The sequence below is a fragment of the Dasypus novemcinctus genome, chromosome 8 (genome assembly GCF_030445035.2).
Source record: "Dasypus novemcinctus isolate mDasNov1 chromosome 8, mDasNov1.1.hap2, whole genome shotgun sequence".
NCBI lineage: Eukaryota > Metazoa > Chordata > Mammalia > Cingulata > Dasypodidae > Dasypus > Dasypus novemcinctus.
In genome coordinates this window covers 59,343,518-59,364,951 of record NC_080680.1, presented here as the reverse complement: position 1 = coordinate 59,364,951, position 21,434 = coordinate 59,343,518, and the positions used below count along the sequence as shown (strand labels likewise).

The window sequence follows — 21,434 nt, the reverse complement described above, 5'->3', positions numbered from 1 at the left end:
CTTGTACCTTTCTATTATAGCATCCTCCTCCTTCTCTGATGTTTGCAAATTGGAGTAGGTTTTTTTTTAATCTAGTTAGTGAGTCCATCAGTGTTTCATACTACCTATATCTAAAACTTAAGAACAAAAGGCCAAGGGCTATACTTCAGAGGAAGGGAACTACCCTCTTAGAAGCCTTTTGGAAGTTCTGTGGTTCCTACTTTTGGACATGGGCATACTATAGTGTCTCCATTGGAAATATGCTTCTTCCAACACTATTCCAGGCCTAATTCCTAGCAGCTTTTAGGTTGTAGCCATTGTTTTTCCAGAAAACTGCTTCAGCGCACCCTACCTTGTGTGGGTGAACCCCAAGGGCCCATATGGTAGCTTGTGTTTATCCCTTATACTATGCAATAATTGCCTGTTTACTTGTCTATTTCTCCTGCTACATTGTAGGTTCTTTGATGGATGAATCTTAGTCTTGTTTGCTAAGACATCCACATTCTGGACACATCATAAAATTTCAATAAATATATGTTGTAAAAGGGAGTTTAATTTTTATGAATGTCACTTTCCATTGACATGCTAGAAGAGGGAGGTTAAATAATCAATAATGGGCATGTACTATCTACCATATACGTGCTCACATCATGGATACAGATATGAACATTTCTGTTCCTTAATTATCCTTTTAGTGAGAGACTAATGTTTTGTATTTCTTTAAGAAAATATCTTGGCAATCCAGAATTTATTTCTTCAGACACTGTTCAGGAAATGGTAAGAGTAAGGTGTCATAAGGTAGAAAAAGAAGGCATTAGTTAGTATCCCAAAAGTAATCCTAGGCTTTGTGAATACAGACTGTGGTTTTTTTTCCCTTCCTATAAACATTTTTTCACTAGAGAGGTTGTGTTTGCTGAACAATCATGAATTAAAAGCAGGATTCCTATATACAGACTGTTTTTAAAATAAATCCTCCAAAGAGATAAAATCAATTAGGCACTATGTTGGTTAGGTTTTTGTTTGAAAATGGATTTATTATCCAAATGGCCTTTACTAGTTTCTTATGTCACTGAGTGTAATGAATTAAAAAATGTTCGAATTTCAGAACACCACATGCCATATACACAAACATGTATGTACATTATATATACACTTGTGTATGTGTGTACATATATATATTTAATGTGATTGATACAGGAAAAGACCAAAAAGAGTAAGACTTTTAAGATTTCAATGAATATCTGAAACAGAAACAGAGAATTAGGTTATTTTGTTTATTTTCGTAGGGGCAAGGACATCTATACTTTAAGAATTTCTATATACTATCCAGTAGAGTGATGGAAAATATTAAGGTAAATACCAAGGGATTTAATCATAAGATCAGGAATAGAAAGACCCTTGATTCTGCTGTACAGAATGTATTTTTTAAGTAATATGTATTTTTAAGATGAATACATGCCTTTAGTAAAAAAAAATAATTATACAAAGGGCTATATAGTTGAAAGTAAGTCTTACATATTGGGGTATAATTCTGAGAGCAGTCATGCACACAAAGCACATATCCTTCTGTTTGTTTAATACAAATTGTGAGAGAGGATACAGTTAGCACATTATTCTGCACTTTTCATTTTTCACTTAGTAATACATCTTGTAAGTAATTTCGTATCAGTCTATAAAGAGCTACCTCATTCTTTTTTAACAGCTGCAATGTATGAATGTGTCAGAATTTATGTGTCTATTCCCTCACATGCTGATATGCTAGGTGTCTAAACAAATTTTTTTGATCTTTGGCATTCTAATAGGTGATGTGGGGGAAAATGGTAGCTCATTGTTTTGACTTGCATTTCTCTTAATTATGAGAAAGGTCTGCCATATTTTATGATCATCTGTCATTTCTATTTCCATTTTCCCAAAGGGTCTTTTCAAGTCCATTATACTTTTCTAATTCATTGGAAATCATTTTTTCACTAATTTTTAATACTTTTTATATTTTAAGGAAATTAGTTACATAATCTCTATTATAAATACTCATTCTTAGTTGATTTTCAGCTCTTTATTTTTGCTTTTGTTTTGGCCATGCAGGAGCTTTTCTTTTGGTTCATTTGTTTCATGGAATTATATTAACTTTTGATTGGCTTCTGATTCTTGAATCCGGATTAGAACGATTTATAATCTTCAAGACAATCAAAGATTTTTGTTAATCTACTAATATTTTTATGTTGTTGAGTAAACTTTCTCAACAAGATTTTTGTTTCCTGAGATACAGTAAAAATACACTTTGTATGGTCTATAGTTAATAAGTTTTTCAGTCATCTAATTTTTTTCATGCAGTGGGGTGTTATTTTAATGACATCTGATCATTTAAACTGTGTAAAACATCTTTTAGTAGTTTATTACATATAGAAATAACAGAGTCCTAATTATCAAATGTTTTTTGATTTAAACTTTTAATAATTTTGGGTACAAGAGTAAATGTATATTTCGAATAAGAAGTTACCCAAAAAGTTACTAGAATCCTGGAGATTCAAGTCTTTTTCTTCTGAAATCGCCTTAGGAAATTTATCAGTAATGCTTACATAGATATCTTCCCTCCAAGAGGCCATTATCAACTCTGCTCCTACTGGCTTCATTTTCACATTATTTGATATTATTACCTTTATCATGATGATTCACTTCCCCTACCATGCTATGGAGTCTTCTTACTTCAGATGTTCAGCAAATGATAAGGAAGAAAGTTGGAAATTAAAGAAGCAGTTTATTGCACCCAGATAGTGATGTTTTTTGTCTTTAGGTCAAGGTAAAATCTACTACGGTTATAAAATAGTGCAGTTGTAAAGAGATTCTTCTGAACTTTGTTTATATCCTTTGACTAAAAATTTATGTGTCTTACCATTTGTTATATTTTGAAGAGTATTTTATGGGAGTCATCTTCACAGCTCTTTTTCATAGCAACTTCATGACCTGAGCTTCCATCCTTTTTAAAAATACCCTTTCAATGTCATATATGTGAATGGAGTTCATACTCACTGTGACTGCTTTGCAAACACATAAATAGATGCTGACTAAAAGGAAAAAAGAAAATTGATACCTGCATTCTCTTTTACTACTTCTGCTTCTGTTTTTGTTTTTTGTGTTTTTTTTTTTAACTTTTCTCAGTCTCCTGAACAAATGAATAATTAAACAATAATCTGAGAGTGGGTTGGGAGTGAATACTTGTGGCCTCCAGCTTTCTTTGAGGGGCTTATACTTGCTTTTATTTCCTCTTCAGGTTTTAGGCTTGATCGGTGACTTGATACTTTTCTGGGGAGCTGGGGGTTAAAAGAGAGTTAGCAGTTTGACTTTTGACATTTTTCAGAGGCTCCTCTGGAGTATATAAAGTGCCTGTGGAGCAGGTCCAAACCAGTGGATGTTTAAGAAAAGGGGAAAAATGAGCTGAATGGGACTTAGTTGCCTTCTTTTGCATTCTAGGGATGGAGAGAATAAGTGGTGTGCTTTATAGTTTTTAACATTAAAACTAAAAAAGCCTAATCCTTAAAAAACACTAAATGACCTTCAGACCTATTAGCACCCACTGTTTAGTTTATCAAGTCTCTATCACACCTTCCCCCATCCCTGTAAAAAATCCAGAGTGAAGTGTGAAAAGCATCAGAAAGTCTCCTTTATGCCAGTTCAGCCCTTTAGGTGCTTGCCAGCACCTTCATCTCTTCATATGTTTCTAGCTAAGGTCTAACATGGAACAAAAACCCGACAGCAATGGAGACCAGATGCCGGTATTTCTTCTCTGTCACTTGGCTGCTGAGCAGATGGAATTTATATCAATCGGGCATGCTAGGAGGAAGAGGCCGTGGCAGCCAACATGTGGAACTGGGGCTGAGTGACATTTCTGCTAATGTTTTGTCCTTGTAGAACATTATGCTTCCTCTTTGCTTATGAGCTGTGGTTTTCCTGACTCAGACGAGGTTCCAGCTCCAGCTGGAATGGCTGTCGCTCTTCCCCTCTCCCCTGCCCCCCTTTCAGGGAGTGCTGGGAGCTACGTAGCGGGGCCTGCACAATGGAGCTCTTTATTAAAATACCTGACATCTGCGTGCAATGCACTAAAATCATCTCTGCTGAAGCAGAGGTATGCGCTGGGCATTACTAGTCACTTTTTGTCTAGTGCTGTGTGCTTGTCTGATTTATATAATGAGTGCATGCCTCTGGCAAAAGAGAACTTTGAGCATTTGAGCATGTTCTTGGAGGGAGGGAGCTTTTTAATTTTTTCCAAGAAGTATTGTTAGAGACTGGCCTAAAATCTGAGTATTTAAAAGCAATTGCAGCCATCACCTGGATTTCTTGCTTTAGTTTAACATTTTTACATCCTGCTTCCTCTTTTAAGGAAAGATCAGAAAACTCAAAACTCCAAGTTATAGTGATAGGGAGTTTTAGTATTGGTGACTACCATTAGTTGGAAATAGCACTTTTAAAGAATCTCATGTTACAAGGATTCTTGGAGGGAAGAGGACTTGGCCCAGTGGATAGGGCATCCATTTACCACATGGGAGATACGCGGTTCAAACCCTGGGCCTACGTGACCCATGTGGCGCTGGCCCATGCGCAGTGTTGATGCGCGCAAGGAATGCCCTGCCACACAAGGGTGTCCCGACATAGGGAAATCCCACGTGCAAGGAGTGCGCCCCGTAAGGAGAGCCGCCCAGCGTGAAAGAAAGTGCAACCTGCCCAGGAATGGTGCAGCACACACGGAGGGCTGACACAAGTTGACGCAACAAAAAGAAACACAGATTCCCATGCTGCTGACAACAATAGAAGCAGACAAAGAAGAACATGCAGCAGATAGACACAGAGAACAGACAACTGTGGTGGGGGTGGAAAGGGGAAATAAATAAATCTGGAAAAAAATGGAGAATTTATTTAAAAAACAAAACAAAAAAATCCCAAAGATTCTTGGGAAAAATAACATCATATACGGTTTTTTTTAAAAAACCATGAACACACATTGAAAAAAGAAGAGTTAGTTTCTAATTCTAGTCCTCTCCAGAGAAGTACATTACTTTTTTGTATTATAAGAAATATGTATATATATACAAATCATTGTATTTTCTACTCTAATAATGTAAACATTCACATTTTACTTATTTATGGCAAGTAAATAAGAAAACAGTGCTGTATCAGTGCATTATTTCATAAAGCATTGACGTGGTCATGAAATTGCTGTTTACATTGTAAAATTAGCAACTGTGTTCCCATTCCAATTTAGTTACATCCCTTATTTCTTGGTGGAAATTGGTCTTGCGGTTTGGGTTGGGTTGCCAAAGGACTCAGAAGGGCACCAGGCAAATGGAGTTGGAGAGAAACACAATCTCCACTACTTTTGCCACTTCACTTCAAATAGCAGCTTTCGGCAGACCTATTTCCTGGTCTCCCCCAAATATATTGGCTCTCCAGTATACCTTTAAGCATCTAGAAAACGTCCAGTGTAACCTAAAACCTACACCCTGCCATGTTGGCATTTTGTTTTCAATGATTCTCCTCCCTTTAAGAGTTTCTTTTTGTGCCTCACTCCTTGAAATGGGCCCCACAGCCACCTTGGGATTGAAGTAACCTATGGAGATTGGGTAGAGCCTGGTGTAAAGTAATTACTATTCTCTCTGGCGGAGGCCAGGTCAGGCTTTCTTGGAGAAAATTCTTCAAGAGAAATTGCCTTGGTACCTCTGTTTTTCTTTGCTGATTTCTTGCCAATGATTGTGCATAGTGGGCACAGGATTGCTTAGCTATTAAGTCCCTTAAGTGACCTGGTGTAAGGTAACTATAGTAATGCAGCATACACTACTGTAGCTTACATATGTAGAGTGGGATCTGGAGCCACAAAATATAGGTATTCCTCCGTATGCAGACTTGAGCTCTCTGTATTAAGAAATGAAAGAGATTCAGATAAATTATTTAGCTTGGGGTTGCTTGGATGAAAGGAACCTGTCTTTGGTGTCTTACATGCTATTTAGGTAATGTCGTACCCCTTGCTCTCCACTCTCACCATCTGAATTTTCATTGTTTATATATAGGAACCAGATAGGTATGGGTACTGAGAAATGTCTGTGTACCCAACTACATATGACATTCTAGAGGAATGGGAAACTCCTGTTTTCAGTTTTGGTTGATCTTCTGCCAATTCATGTCTTGCTCAATTTTGTACTTAACCCTTTATGCTTTTCTTTACATATCTGCTTCTTTCTTGTTCAAGATTTTCTTCCTTCTCTCCTCTTCCCCTCACAATTAATCAATTGATCAAATAAACTGTGGATCTTCCATGTTTCCTTTCCTGTGACTCTTATATCAGGAATGCTTCAAGCCAGAAGAGCCCAAGTATCTTCCTTTGGTGGTAATTTTGGGATGGTAGTAAGTAATCTACACTGGTTATTACACTGTCAGTTCGAAGTCCCACCAAGCAGCATGGGAAATGCTTCCTCTTAGACCTTTTAGAACTCACATATGTGAGCAGATTTAACTGCAGGGGAAAGGAGCATATGTCATCCTGTAGAAGTCAGGATTTTAAGGCCAAAGTCTGTAGGTATCTGTCAGACTTCCTCAAGGGTGCTTCTCAGTAGTAATTTGATTTGGTCTTCACATTCTGTACCTTGCCAAGTTTGATCCCTGGAATTTGTGACAATGTATCTGCTGTTAGGTCTTCTGACTGTCTCATGGGTATGGTCATCTGCCCTCCACTGGGATTCGAGTCCTTTCACTGTGCCTGGAAGGAAGCAAGGTTCAACCATCATTGTGATAGTTTCTAAATCTAATTAATTCTGTCTCTTACCAACTGTGTGATTTTAAGTAAATTACTAAACTTAAATGGTCCTCACTTTTCTCTTCTGTAAAAGTAGTGATAATATTACCTACCTTTCGGGGCTGCAGTGAATTTTTTCTTTTAATGGAAATATTGGTAGGCAAATGCCGGGAGCATAGTAAGAACTACGAAGTGTCAACTATTGTCTTCACTGTTGTCTGCTAACAGCCCCAGCAAACTTGGGTAGTCTCTGACCTGACCTCCCTTGTTTGCTTTGTCAGCACATCCCCAGGTTTAACTAGAATTTTCTGCCTCTTGAGTCCAACTCCTTTAATAAGAGCTCATCAGCCCCAACAAAACCACAGAATCTCCCAGAAGTGACAGTGACTATTTTTGTCCAAAGAGACACAGCTTTCTTTTCTTTTAAACCCTATATCCCAAGAAAAAGTTACTAAGTTTGTTACCAACATGGTTTGCTACAAAAACTCCAAACTACAAGAAAGGGTGAATCCCTGTCTGTTGGGACTTGGAGTCTTCTGAGGTCTTGTCTCTGCCCCTTGACCCCTTCAACCAGGTCTGTGCCTCTTTCCAACTCTAGAGAAAAGAGTGCTTTGTTTCTGGGGGAGTGGCACTCTGGTAGGCCACCTATGCCTCCCCTCTGTTGGTGGCATAAAGTACTGGGATTTATTATGCAAATGAAGGCCACACTTCTAAGAGACTAAGAGTTTCTAGTCACTATTCTCTGTTTCATTTTCTTTTTTTAAGAATTTGAGAAATTTAATGAGTAAAAAAAAAACAAAAACAAATAGAAAGTCCACTTTGCTTAATGTACAAAAAGTATGAGTAGGGAAGCAGACTTGGCCTAATGGATAGAGCATCCCCTACCACATGGGAGGTCTGCGGTATGTAAAGAAAAGCATAAAGTGTTAAGTACAAACCAGGGCCTCCTTGACCCATGTGGAGCTGACCCATGTGCAGCGCTGATGTGTGCAAGGAGTGCCCTGCCACACAGGGGTTTCTCCCGCGTAGGGAAGCCCCACGTGCAAGGAGTGCGCCCTGTAAGGAGAGCTGCCCAGCATGAAAGAAAGTGCAGCCTGCCCAAGAATGGCGCCGCCCACACGGAGAGCTGACACAGCAAGATGATGCAACAAAAAGAAACACAGATTCCTGGTGCCACTGATAAGGATAGACGCGGTCACAGAAGAACAGACAGTGAATGGACACAGAGAACAGACAACTGGGGGTGGGAGGAAGGAGAGAGAGAAAAAAAGTATGAGTAGAACTAAAAGTGACTCAAACGTTATCACAATTGTTTTCAACACTATCTAGTTCTTCATATTAACTTTGCTATTCAAACAACAGAAAGTAGAGGGTAATCTTAGAGATTTAGAAAGAGATTAAACCAAAAAAACCCTTTCTACCATGTTTATTTTTCTACCCGGTATAGCTGTGCTCACAGAGATGGCTTTTTTTACTTCTCCATTGTACAGAAATTCAGTTGTATGTAAAATTGAACCTGCTCAAAAGCTGAGGGAGACTAGAAATGATGGGTCCATATCCTGGTGCACTGTCATACAATTCAAAAACGGTGCAGCTACCACCATTATTTTTTCGGGACTTTCTCTTGAAGTTGAACCAGAAACAACTTCTTATGTTCCTTAGACTTTGTAATTTGTGCAGGAATATATGGATACTGAGGAGGTTCAAAATTTGGTCTCCACCAGCTAGCAGTGCAGCTATCAATGACCCTGTCTTGCAGGACTCCATCCTGATGACCCAATATCTCTGTCATTAAGCATTTTAGTCCTTCAATTTCATCTTCTCCTGGGTTAAGTTCACCACCAGGTAATTTGAAGAAAGTTTTTCCCAGTCGTAGCAGTAACACATGGGGTTGCTGGTGCTTGTGTACAACTAGAACTCCTTCTACAGTCCTCCTCATTCCAATTTTATCAAACTCCTCCCTCATGCACTGAAATCTGGCTGCAACAGAGCTGTCCTTCTCATAAAGCGGCTCTTTTGTACCAAATGTATAATTGGTAAGAGGGTACAGGTTGATGGTGCACTGCAAGGTGAGGAACTTGGTCTGCTGGATGTACTTGTTGCCCAACTGGTTGACTCCGCTGGGGCAGCTAGTCTGTGAACGATTGGGTGGTACCATGGACTTGCTGGGGAGCATGAGCACTGGCAGCAGAAAGGAGGAGGCAGGGGAGACTCTTCCCGTGCGGACAGCGATTATCTGCATCCCGCTCAGCAGCCTCTGCCCGCCATTAACATGAGAGCGCAGGAGCAGTCTCTGTTCCCTTTTAATCACAGTTGGGAGAGGGGTGGGTTGGAGAGCAGTGAAGGGCACATTTGTCTCTTTTTAAAAGAAATTGGAGCAAAGATCTTAACTGTATCTCTTTCTTAAAAACTAGTCTGATATATTTTGGTAAGGACCCCTTCTCTAAGGACATGCTGATAACACAACTTTTTTTTCTTGTTTGATCCACCAAATGATATGAGACCCTGGTTTCATTGAAATAAGACTTCTGCACCTTTATATTCAAATTCTTACATGACAGAGATTTTGAGAGAATAAGGTAAATAGTCACAAAGTGGGCCATTGCCTTTATATATAAATTATATGTGCTCTATTTTTTAATTTAGTGTTCATTGTAATATTTTTATAAAAGAAGCAAAGCTACACAGAAGTATATATATTGAAAAATGAAGAAGATACCCTTCTATTGCCCTCTCTTCCCCAAGTGTCACTCTCAGGAAATAACTGGTGGGTCCTGTTAACCAGTTTAGTATGGTGTTCTTCCAAACTAGTAAGCTTTGTAAAGGTAGTAGTATTTTTTTTTTCTTTTTGGTGAGATTGAAATTAATTTTTCAGTGGAAATCCCAGTGTATAGGATTTTTTTTTCTCTTCTCCACCTGCACCTTTAAGACAAGCAATAAAATTTGATAAACTTATTCATGGACAGATCTGAACTAAAACTTCTGGCAAAGCTAGAGATGTCAGAAAACCTTAACACAATAAGGTAAATATTGTAGTAAATGCCACTGTTAGTATATTTTAGCATATTCCTGACTTCAGTTTTGCTAAGACTGAGTAACATTTAATTGCCTTGTGTATGTTTAAAAAGGAAATTACCATATAGGGGTATGTAAACTCTTGAAATTTTGTAGTTATGACCCCAGCCAAGTTGCCCTCCTTCAGTCACCTACTTCACTCCTTAACACAACAGATCCTTATACACCATGGTGGTAAATAACTGGATACATTTAATTCTTGACTCTTATCTCAGACGAAAGACACCACGGTTGTTATGGGGGAATGTTGTTACATTCCTCAGTTGTTTACAACAGCGCAGCAAGATTTTTGGCCTTGTCTAGATATTGTTACTACCTGTGTTGTTGCTGCATTCCCGGGTGCCATTTATAGAGTGATTTCCTAAACATTGATTGTCATGGTGCAACTGACCAGATTAAAGCTTTATTTTTCCTCAGAATCAGAGAAACCAGACACTGAATTATCATTTACCTCATTTAGAATTAGAATTCTTCTAAATTTTTACATTTGGAATAAATGTAAACATTGCCTTTTACATGAAAAATTTATCATTTTAAAGCCATCTGAATGAACGTATCTTTTTTTCCAATCTTTAAATTAAAGTATACTTTACAAAGTCTTTATGAGATGTTTCAAATTACTTTGGATTGTAAGACTAAAAAAGAAAAAGAAGCATGTGTATTTAACTGAGCTTGTTTTATTCATTAATTTGCTTATACTAGGGGAAAAATGACTTTTGGGTATAAAGAATCTTTTGAGTTCCCCCCTCATCCCTTATCTTTGAATTTTCTAGGATGCCTAGGTATGTAAGGTAAACACCGATGATAAATAGAAGATGGATTTTTTTTTTGTTTATATAAGAAGATCTTATGAGTTATCTTCAGATCTCTACTGTAGAAGACAGGGTTAGTGCATTTAGATTTTTTACATTATCTATAATTGTTGGGGAATCTGAGCATTTAATAAAAGCACCTCACAGTACATACACCCAACGTAGCATCACAAGGACGTTGCCAGCCCTGTCTTGGTAGGAATTTTTTCTTAAAACAAGAACAACACAAAGAAAATGTATGTTAATGTGGCTGAATATTCATTAGAACCCTGTGGCCTGGGGCTGGAAGCACAGGGAGGCTGTGTTTACCAGGCCCCCGAGAGGCAAGAGGGCATGAGACACTTATAAACAGTGGCACAGCACAAGCAGTGTTGTCTTTGAAAAGTTTTCATTTTCCCTTGAATCAGCTACAGTCTCTTACTTAAGGTCACTGCAGTTTGCAATCTTTGGCAGAAGTCTTCTTCCTTTTTTGGTAGTGGCAGTCTGATTTTTTTCCCCCTTTTGGAAGTGTTTTCCTCTCAAACTGCCATTATCTCCCAAACCTGTTTCATGTTATCATTGTCAGATGCCTCTTCTGTGAGTTTCTTAGAACAAAATGTGATGATATGTGTGTGTGTGTATGAAAATTTTTAAAGCATGGAATTGAAAGTCATATGGTTATGATTTGAGAATGTCAAGCTTGATTTTTTTTTCAGCATTAAGAAAAAAAAAGTCATACCTTTTCTCTGGGCAGTGAACTCGCTGCAGAGACATCAAAGAGAATGTGTACTGGATCAAGGTGATTTTTTTTTTGACCACATCATTGCCAGCTGTGGTGTTTATGATTAGAGGCAGGCGTTCCAGACACCTCTGAGTCCTCACTAAGCGTCAGATCTTTAAGGGATCCATCCCAACTGAGTGACACTGAACAGACAGCCAGAGGGGAGTTGGTGGGCTAGAGCAAGGAAGGGGGCTGGGAGTGAGGGAGGCTTTGGTGCCTGGTGCACTCACCAGCCAAGCTTTATAACAAACTCTGCTAATGCCAGGCTACAGACTACCCAGAGGCCCCATAGCATGACTTTCAGCGTAGCTTTCATTAGCCAAAGGGGATGACCAGAGCCCAGCAAACAACAGTCATTGATCCTTTCTCACCAGGAGCAGGGATGTGCAGCACGCAGGTCATAGCCCAGTCCGCTTTGAAGCAGCTCCATTTCACACTGCTGACAGCCACACACTGCTGGCTTCCAGGAGCTGACACAATTGAGATTACCCCTCGGATCTCAATGCTCTGCTCCCCGCAGTTAACTGCATTGAATTCCCTTTGGATATTTCCTCCACTTGCAATATTAACACTTGTTTACTGGTCTTGTTGACATAAGAATTCTGCAAATAGCCAACAGTACTGATAATCAGTTCATGAAAAGAATTTCTCTTTTCCACGTTCTGTTCCCTTCTAGGTTGATGTAACTGCTAAGCTGTTTTGCTAGTTTCAAAAATCAGAATATGCTGCTGGGATCAGGAATCAGTGCAATGAGTTTGGAAGTGATAATGAGGAAATAAACATCTCAGGATGAAAGGATTTATTCCACTTATTACCCTTAGTTGTGAAGAAAGAAGTAGTTAGGTTAATAACTACTAATTTCTTTATCAGCGTGTAAAGGTAGTTTGTTGGTTTTTTTTAAATTTCCAGAACTATCAAATGATGGATCACTTGCTAACAGTTTTGTGAACATAGGTTAAGATTCTTTAGAAAAATATGCTATTCCAATTCTTTTAAAAACTCTATTGCTTATTGGTAGGAGGATAGTGAGATTTTTATGTCATCTCAAAACATCTACAAGATCAGTATAGAGGAAAGGAATGTCATGAAGTTTATTTCAAAGAGGTAGACAAAACTGCTAGTATAGAAAAGCTAGCATAGAGCTATTTTTAAGAACCTCTTCTTGATTACCAGTCTTTTTTTTTTTTTTTTAAAGAATTTTCTAAACAATTAAATGTCAGGGTTGGTTGAAAACCTGATGAAAGTTTGAAGCTTCTGGCTTTCGATCATCATTTTGCTCTTCTTGTTCCAGATACTTATGTCCACTTTCCTTTTGCTATTCTCCTGACTGACTCTTACCTCCTCAGTCAGCCCCACTGGTGTATTCACAGCTGTCTTCCTTGGATGGTTGAAGACACAGTGTGTGTTTGTACAGACGTAGCATAGCTATTAGTCTGAAACCTAGTAATTCTCAGGTTTTGTGGTCTGTCAATGGAGGTACCCCATCACTTAAAAACCACACCGCTCCTTAGTGATCCAATAGACCTGCCTTGCTTGCTGGTGCTTTGCTGAAGGTTTGGGCCAGGATGTGTAATTGAAATTCACCTTAGTAGGACTTCAGTCATTCAGGTTTCCACTTGAAAACTGTGATATCCCACTATCTTACATAAGAAAGTGGCAGAGGACATACATAGGTGATTCTTGTTCCCCTGTTGAAAAGTTACTAGTTTTTCACCTTCACTGATTCTCTCCTTTTATCTCATATGGCATAAACACTAACATGAGATGGAAGAGTTGTCTAACATTTTGAACCCTGTGAGTTTTGATGATCTTTAGGAAATTTTCCTTAAGAAACACTTAGATCACAGCTCATAGTCTTTGGAGTTGAGCTCCAATGACTAACAGTCATTGCTACCTTTTCCTTGACTTAATCTTCTAAAGTCTTGAATCTGCTGTCCTTTCCTACTCCTACTCTTGTTCAACTCTGAATAATACTAGCATCTTTTAAAGAAGATTCTAGTTTTCTTCCTGATCCTATTCCCTTCTATTTCGTTGCACTTCAGAAATTTCTTGATTATTTGGAAACTTTTCTCTAGTCTTATGATTCCCTCTTAAGATTTCTCTCCTTTAATAAAGGTTCTAAAATTATAAGGGGGAAAGCATTAATGACCAAATAATATTCTATATCATTTATTTGCATAAGCACATTATTTCATCATTCAGCTTATTTTCAAAAAGTAGTCTTATATGATGAAAGTTAATTGTGCTTTATACAACAGTGCTAACCTTCCCCAGGAAATACACTCACTAATTAATGTTTGTGGTGATTTTTTTCACTGATTAAAAAAATAATACTGGGAAGCGGACATGGCTCAATTGATGGAGCATCCGCCTACCATATGGAGAGTCCAGGATTTGATCCTCAGGGCCTCCTGACCCATGTGGTAAGCTGTCCCATGCACAGTGCTGCTGCACTCAAGGAATGCCATGCCACACAGGGGCGCCCCCATGTGCAAGGAGTTCGCCTCGCAAGGAGAGCTTCCCTGCATGAAAAAAAAAAGCGCAGCCCACCCAGGAGTAACGCCACACACACGGAGAACTGACGCAGCAAGATGATGCAACAAAAAAGAGATGCAGTTTCCCAGTGCTGCCTGATAATGTAAGCAGATGCAGAAGAATACACAGTGAGTGGACACACAGAGCAGACAATGGGAGGGAAGGAGAAAAAAAAGAAATAAAATAAATCTTTAAAAAAAAAATTATGTTTTCATATAAAACTATTCTCAATCCCTTTTTATAGAAACCCTTCAAACATCAAAGTTTTATAGTATGCTTAAACTATGCAGTTGTCCATGAACTAATATTGCAAGTAAATGTTTATATTAAAACAGTAAAGTTATTTTATTTGATGTGCCTTTGTCATTATACAACAAGTTAGTTCAGTCATTTGTTTAATTATACCATTGTCCAGGTTATAGTTTATTATTTTCTTGACCTTTAATAGTCTTTAGGACTGCTGTGTTTCAGCATTATCACATTTTACAGGTTAAACAACTAAAGGCAGAGAAAAGATCTCATTATTTTGTGAGTTGTTGGCTTGAGGATTATTACTCGAAATGGTTTAGTGTTCTTAGTAACAACAACTTTTAAAATTGCTTAGAATTTATCATATGTTGAAGTAGCATAATTTTAAAGTGCTCAGTTTGACTTTTGAAGTTTATATCAGCAATTTGATGATAAAGCATCTTTTTAGTATTCCATTTTCCCACTACTTCAAGGATGGAAGGAGAAAATGACTAAATCTTGAAGTAGATCATATTTGTCAAGTGCTCTTTTAAAAACAAGAGGTGTGTGTCATTTGTATGCATGTCTAAATAGGTAGATTGATAGATTAATTGAAATAAAAGTAGGAAAATAAAAGAAATAAAAGTAGGTCCCTGCCACAACCTACTGAATGTACTGGAGGAGAGTGTGAACTACAGGTAAACTATTATCTATGTGTTGCAGCAGCTCTAAAATGTGTTCACGAGTGCGATGAGTGTGCTACAATGATGCAGGAGGTTGTTTGTGTGGGAGGAGTGGGGTGGGGGGGTGGGGGTTATATGGAAACTCTTATATTTTTTTGGTGATGTATATATCTTCAAAAAAATACAATTTACAAAAATGATGGGGCAGGGGGTGGTCATTCTTCTGTGGTTGCTTCCTGCTGGTTTGGGCAGTAGTCCCTGCCTGACAGGGTATGAAACTCTCTGACTGTTCTATTCAGGTTGAGGGAAGGTGGGTCTGGCACTGTGACTGGGACTAAATGGAATCCCCATATGACTAATACCTTGTTATAGAAAACATTGATTCTGGAAGAAATAAACTTAAAATGTAAAGATACATGGCCCTACCAAAAGGATAAACAAGATGATAGTAAACAGCCCCAAAAAGAAGGGCTAGCCATGATTGATATAAATACTGCATTAGTATCTTAAATATCATTACAATGATACGATTTTTATTTATTTATTTTTTTAAAGATGTATTTATTTATTTCTCTCCCCTTCCCCCTCGCCCCCAGCCCCGGATGTCTGTTCTCTTTGTGTATTTGCTGTATATTCTTTCTTTGTCTGCTTCTGTTGTTGTCAGCGGCACGGGAATCTGTGTTTCTTTTTGTTGCGTCATCTTGTTGTGTCAGCTCTCCGTGTGTGCAGCGCCATTCCTGGGCAAGCTGCACTTTCTTTCGCGCTGGGCGGCTCTCCTTATGGTGTGCACTCCTTGTGTGGGGGGCTCCCCTACGCGGGGGACACCCCTGCGTGGCAGGGCACTCCTTGTGCACATCAGCACTGCGTGTGGGCCAGCTCCACATGGGTCAAGGAGGCCCGGAGTTTGAACTGTGGACCTCCCATGTGGTAGACGGATGACCTAACCACTGGGCCAAGCCCGCCTCCGATACGATTTTTATTGAGAGTAAAGATAATGGAATTGAAAGTACTCTAGTGGGTTATTGGCTAGCATAGGCACACAAGTGCCCTGAGGCTGAAGTGTGGTTATCTTGTGCTTTTTGGGTGACATAATATTATTTGTGTAACACGGGAAGAAATACTGTTTATTTTAGCAGAAAAAGGACTGGATTTTTTTTTTACTGCTAAAGATAGATTAAGAGTAAACTTGGTGAAGAAACTTTTATCTCCTAGTTTTGTGCTCCCTTTTTTCTGTCCTTGGTGGAACAAATAGACATGTCCTGCAGTCCCTGGTAGAGGTCTGAAAAGGTCTTCTAATAAGACCTTCATACTTCATGAAATCTGGAAAGAAATATGGTACTTTTGCCCATGTAAAATACCACAACCATTGCCCAGAATAAATATACAGTGAAGGAGACACACAGTGAAATTTACAGTTTCCTCAGTTTACCACCAAATACTACCTTTGGCAATGAATCACCTGAAGATTTCACCATCACCCTTTGATAAAACTTGATAGAATTTGCACTTCAATTAGTTTCCCTTGGTATTTCATCTCCACCTTCCCCACATGTAATATACCATAATATGCCATAGTTTGAGGAGGACAAAATGATTCATAGTCTGTGATGACTTAACATCTGTTATTTCTGACCTAGGTAAAGAAATTAACCAAGTTTTATACCTTTTATTAGAGAGATAGTACAAACACACACATAGTCTATAGCTCTGTCGGTACGCGGTGATTTTCCCTGAGTTAGTGACAAGATATACTGAATTTAAGAGTAAATGAAAGGAAAAGTGGACTTGGCTCAATGGTTAGAGCATCTGCCTACCACATGGGAGGTCCACAGTTCAAACCAGGGCCTCCTTGACCCGTGTGGAGCTGGCCCACACGCAGTGCTAATGCGTGCAAGGAGTACCCTGCCATGTAGGGGTATCTCCCGTGTAGGGGAGCCCCACGTGCAAGGAGTGCGCCCGTAAGGAGAGCCTCCCAGTGCGAAAGAAAGTTCAGCCTGCCCAGAAATGGCACTGCACACACGGAGAGCTGACACAGAAGATGATGCAACAAAAAGGACACAGATTTCCGGTGCTGCTGACAAGAATAGAAGTGGACACAGAAGAACACATAGTGAATGGACCAGAGAACAGACAGCTGGGGCAGGGAGGGGGAACGGGAGAGAAATAAAATAAAATAAAAAGTAAGTAAGTGAAAGGAGAGTGTGTGAAATAAGATCAGATACCTCTTGGAAAAATTATTCCAGCAATGGATAGCTGTGCTTCCTGCCTTTTTATTTCCTAATTTCATCACGAAGTGGTGCTAAGTAGATCTCTTTGCTTTCCTTTCCTACCCTAGTAGGAGCCTTCCCTTTTAATAGCTGGTGTGCCCCTCTAGGAAAATCACCAGCTAGGCAGAATGGAAGCCAGGATGAAGGCTTAGCAGGAGGCTCTCCACCCAATAAGGAAGTTGGACATTTTCGCTTCTGTAAAGATGATTGATGACCTGTGGAAAACAGTGGGTACCTAGGCCAGCTTCTCTAAGACAACTCAAGGGAGTATGTGGCTAGCTCTTCCTTGGTTAGCTGACCTTGGCAATGTGATGTGACTCATAGCTTTGCAGGGATGAATTGTTCCTGAACAGTTCCTCCAACATCTGAAGAACAAACAGGTCTTTTTAGTCATTTTTTTTAAACACCAGAGGAAAAAAATGGCCTAGCCCACTTAAGACCTGAAAACAGACTTGAGTATTAAAAAATACTCTACGCCAAACTCACCTTAATTTCAGAACCAAAACTGGACTGTAAGAAAAGTGCCAATGCATCATCACAGGTTACAATCTCAGCCAAGTCTTCTCAGTCAGATTAAATACCAGTTTCTCACCAGAAACCATGAATCAAGAAGGCACTGGGATGAAATATTTCAAGTGCTGAAAGCAAAAATTTCCCAACTGAGAATTTTATCTCTGGCAAAACTGTCTTTCAAAATGAGGGAGAGATTAAGACATTACCAGATAAAACAAAAGCTGAGCGTACTTGTTACCACCAAATCGGACTTACTAGGGATGCTAAAAAGAATTCTGCAGGTTGAAGGGAAAGGACAATAGGCAATAGATTGAAGATGCATGAAGAAATAAAGGGTAATGACAGGAGTAAATGTAAATGCCAGTACTATTTTATTGTTGGTTTGTAACTCCATGTCTTAGGTCCTAAAGAAAAAAAAGGTAAATATAAAATATAAAGATAAATCATTGGTTTTGGACTCATGTACAAACATGGAATTTGGGATAAGAACTACTTGAAGGTTTGGGGATGAAGGGGTATAGGAACATACTTTGTGTATACTATTGAAGTTAAGTTGGTATCAGAGCAAATGAGATTGTTATAGGGCTTAAATTTAACATCCTAAATCTAGAGTAACTGCAAAGAAAATATTGGAGAATATGCAAATTCATAGAGACAGAAGGTAGAGTACAGGTTGCCAGGGCCAGAACGAATGTGGTGTTAATGCATAATAGGTATATAGTGTTTCTGCCTGGGTAGGTGGGAGAGTTTTAATAATGGAGGAGGAGTAAGGGTACCACAATATTGTGAATGTGATTCATCTCATTGAAGAATATGCTCAGGAGTTGTGGAGATGGTGAAGTTTATGTTGTATGTATGTTTCCACAGTTAAAGAAAAAAGTCAACTAAAGAGACGATAGCAATGAAATGTAATGTGTGATACATGATCCTTGATGTGCTCTTGATGAGGTTACTTCAGTTAAGATGTAGTTCAACTGAGTCAGGATGGGTCTCAATCCTATTACTGGAAGACTTACAGAAAAGGCCACAGAGAAAGAAAGCCACAGAAAGAGCAAAAAGCTGGAAGTCAGTGGAACCTGGAAGAGGAGAAGGAAAAGATGGAGCCATGTGCATTGCCATGTAACAGAAAAGCCAGACAGCCAAGGATCAGGTCAGCTAGCCACCAGATGCCACAGTTTTCACATCTTGCTATTACCTTGATTTTGAACTTCTCCTAGCCTCAAACCCATGAGCAATAATTTCCCATTCTTTATGCCAAGCTACTGTATGGAATTATTTTAGCAGCCAGGAAACTAAAAAAGAGACATTGGGATGTATGAAAAAATTGAAATATAGACTATAATCTTTATATCAGTGTTAAATTTCTTGAACTTGAAACTGTTATTAAGGTGGTTACATAAGTGAATATCCTTGTTGTTAGGAAATGTACATGACAGTGTTAAATGTTCAGGAAACATGAAATATACAACCTATACTCAAGACAAATGTATGGAAAGATAGAATGATGTGGCAACTATGACAAAATGAAAAATTGGTGGATCTGGGTATCTGGGGAGGTAGAAGTATGATTGAGTTCTCTATATGGGGTAGATATTGTTTTGTAACTGTCCTATAAATTCAAAAGCATTTCAAAATAAAGAAGTAAAAACAAAAACATAAGGAAAATCAATGAGAATTGTGTTGTTTTGTATTGAGTGTTAGTGGTGAGAGATGTAAGAAATATGTCTCTTTTTTGTTTTGTTTTTGTATTTCAAGATGTTGATTTAGTCTATACTTGCTCATGTATGTGGCAGGAATCCTGCATACTAAAATCTATTTAAGAGTTGATAGATTGGTTGAAAAATGTCCGTGATGATCAAGTTCAAGATATCTTTCAACAGAAGACAGCACTTGTTGAGCAAAACAAAAAGTAACTCCCTTTGGATTTTTGTAACTGAATTTAAAATCTGTTTATATGCTGAATTTTTGGAGAAAGGAGTAGTGCAGACCTTTGTTACAGTATTTAAGCATTATATTGGCATTATCAATCGTATGTTTTATCTGTCCCACTAGACTTTAAATTCCTCAAGGGCAGAGAAGCTGTATATTTCTTGTTTCGACATCTTCTGTGCCTAATAAAATGCCTGATATGTAGTCAGTTCTCAATAATTAAAAGCATTTTTAGAGTTTTGCATGCTTATTTTTAGTGGAGTGTTATAATAAAGTGTTGTCATATTATTATTGTATAAGTGTAACTCAGCTTTGGAAAGCTCTCATTAGGCCAACCTTTTGAGTAAATAGAATATCCTCAATTGTCTTTGGGTTTCACTAAAAATAATTAAAGTCCATTTATTAATGCAATAAACGTTCATTTGGGCATACTATGAAAAGGTTGTTGAGTAGGAAGCATCTAAGAAGGAAACAAACACTTGCCCTCAAGAAGTTTGTAGACTAGAAGGAGAGATGAACTTTCTCTAGAAATAACTGCAATGCTAATTAGAAAGTATTAAGTACAATATAGAATGTCAGTAGTAAAGTGCTATGAAAGTTCTTAAAAGAGAGAGATTCCTTCTAGCCCAGAGGCGGTAAGGGTTTTTGAAAATCTGGGCCAGGTAGGGATTCGACTTTCCAGATGATACAGGGGCAGGAAATCATGAGACACACTTAGGAAACCACAGGTAGGTAGTTTAGCTTGAATGTGGGATCATGAACAGTTATAGGAAATAAGCAAATTCTGTCCAGGACTTTCCTTGATAAATGATGATTGTCCTCCTGAAGGTCTTTTGAGATCCTATCCAGAGAGTAATGGGTGACCTGCATCTTCCTTACTTCTGTGATGTTTCCAAAAACTTGTTGTATATGTAAGATGTTTTTCAGAGTCAGTATGATTTTTTTCACCTACAATTGACCATTAAAAAAGTAAAAACTTATCTGCAATTTTAATCCAAATTTTAATGGGGATAGTTTATGATAGGTTTTTAAAAGCCTTCATGGGCCAATATTAGTGCCAGTTTCTTTAAATGGCTTTCTAGAGTCTTCTCTTACTAAGACTTTGGAATAAAAAATTAAAAGAGCTATGAAAAAGCCACAGACTGTTTATTTGGGGAAGTGTTTCTGGTTGCAGTACTTCAAAAAATTTTAGAGAGACTGTAAACGTGACTAATGAGATTTTGTGTACCCATAATCACCCTACAAACCTGCTAAAATGAGACCATGGTCTCACAGCTTAAGCAACTTAGGTGGTATTCTGCTTAGGATGTTAATGCTATTATGAATGCTCAGATGAAATTCAAATTATCTGTGTGAAGTTCTTGGCTCTGTGCTTAAGGAGAGAACTTAGCAGAGGGAAGTATATAAAATTCTTTTGTCTGTAATGTGTCTTATTAATATGGGATTTAGAATTTCTATGATTCTTTTAAACATCTTCTTGTGAACTTAATCTTTTCTTGCATGAACAGATTTATTGTTTCAAGCATAACATCTTTGTGTAAATCCTGGCCTGCACATTCCTCTCCCCTCCCCAACAGTCACAGTTTTCTCTAGATCTTGGTTGGTTTTAAATCCCAAGACTTAAGATAGCCTAGTTTCTATAAATCAGGAGACAGCTTCATTATCAAAGTTATGTTTTTCACCTTAATAGATAGCCAGTCCTCATGTTAGTGCCAGGCCCCACCTTATCATGTAACCATCAGCACTGCATACTGGAATGTCCTTAGTTTGGATTATTGACTCCCTCTATAAACAAAGATTAGAGTAAAAAATGTCATCACTGGGGCCCATGCACTGCTGACTGTTACTAGAAAATTGCAGTAGCATGATATAGAA

General features: G+C 38.3%; 1 protein-coding gene and 1 pseudogene across 11 annotated transcripts in view; one reads left to right on the top strand and one right to left on the bottom strand.

Moving 5' to 3' along the window:
* BNC2 (basonuclin zinc finger protein 2) overlaps window positions 1-21,434 on the top strand; it is a 454,270-nt gene that overhangs the window by 350,343 nt on the left and 82,493 nt on the right. The gene's annotated exons all lie outside the window — the stretch shown is intronic.
* LOC139439445 (cleavage and polyadenylation specificity factor subunit 5 pseudogene) lies at window positions 8,252-8,999 on the bottom strand (annotated as a pseudogene).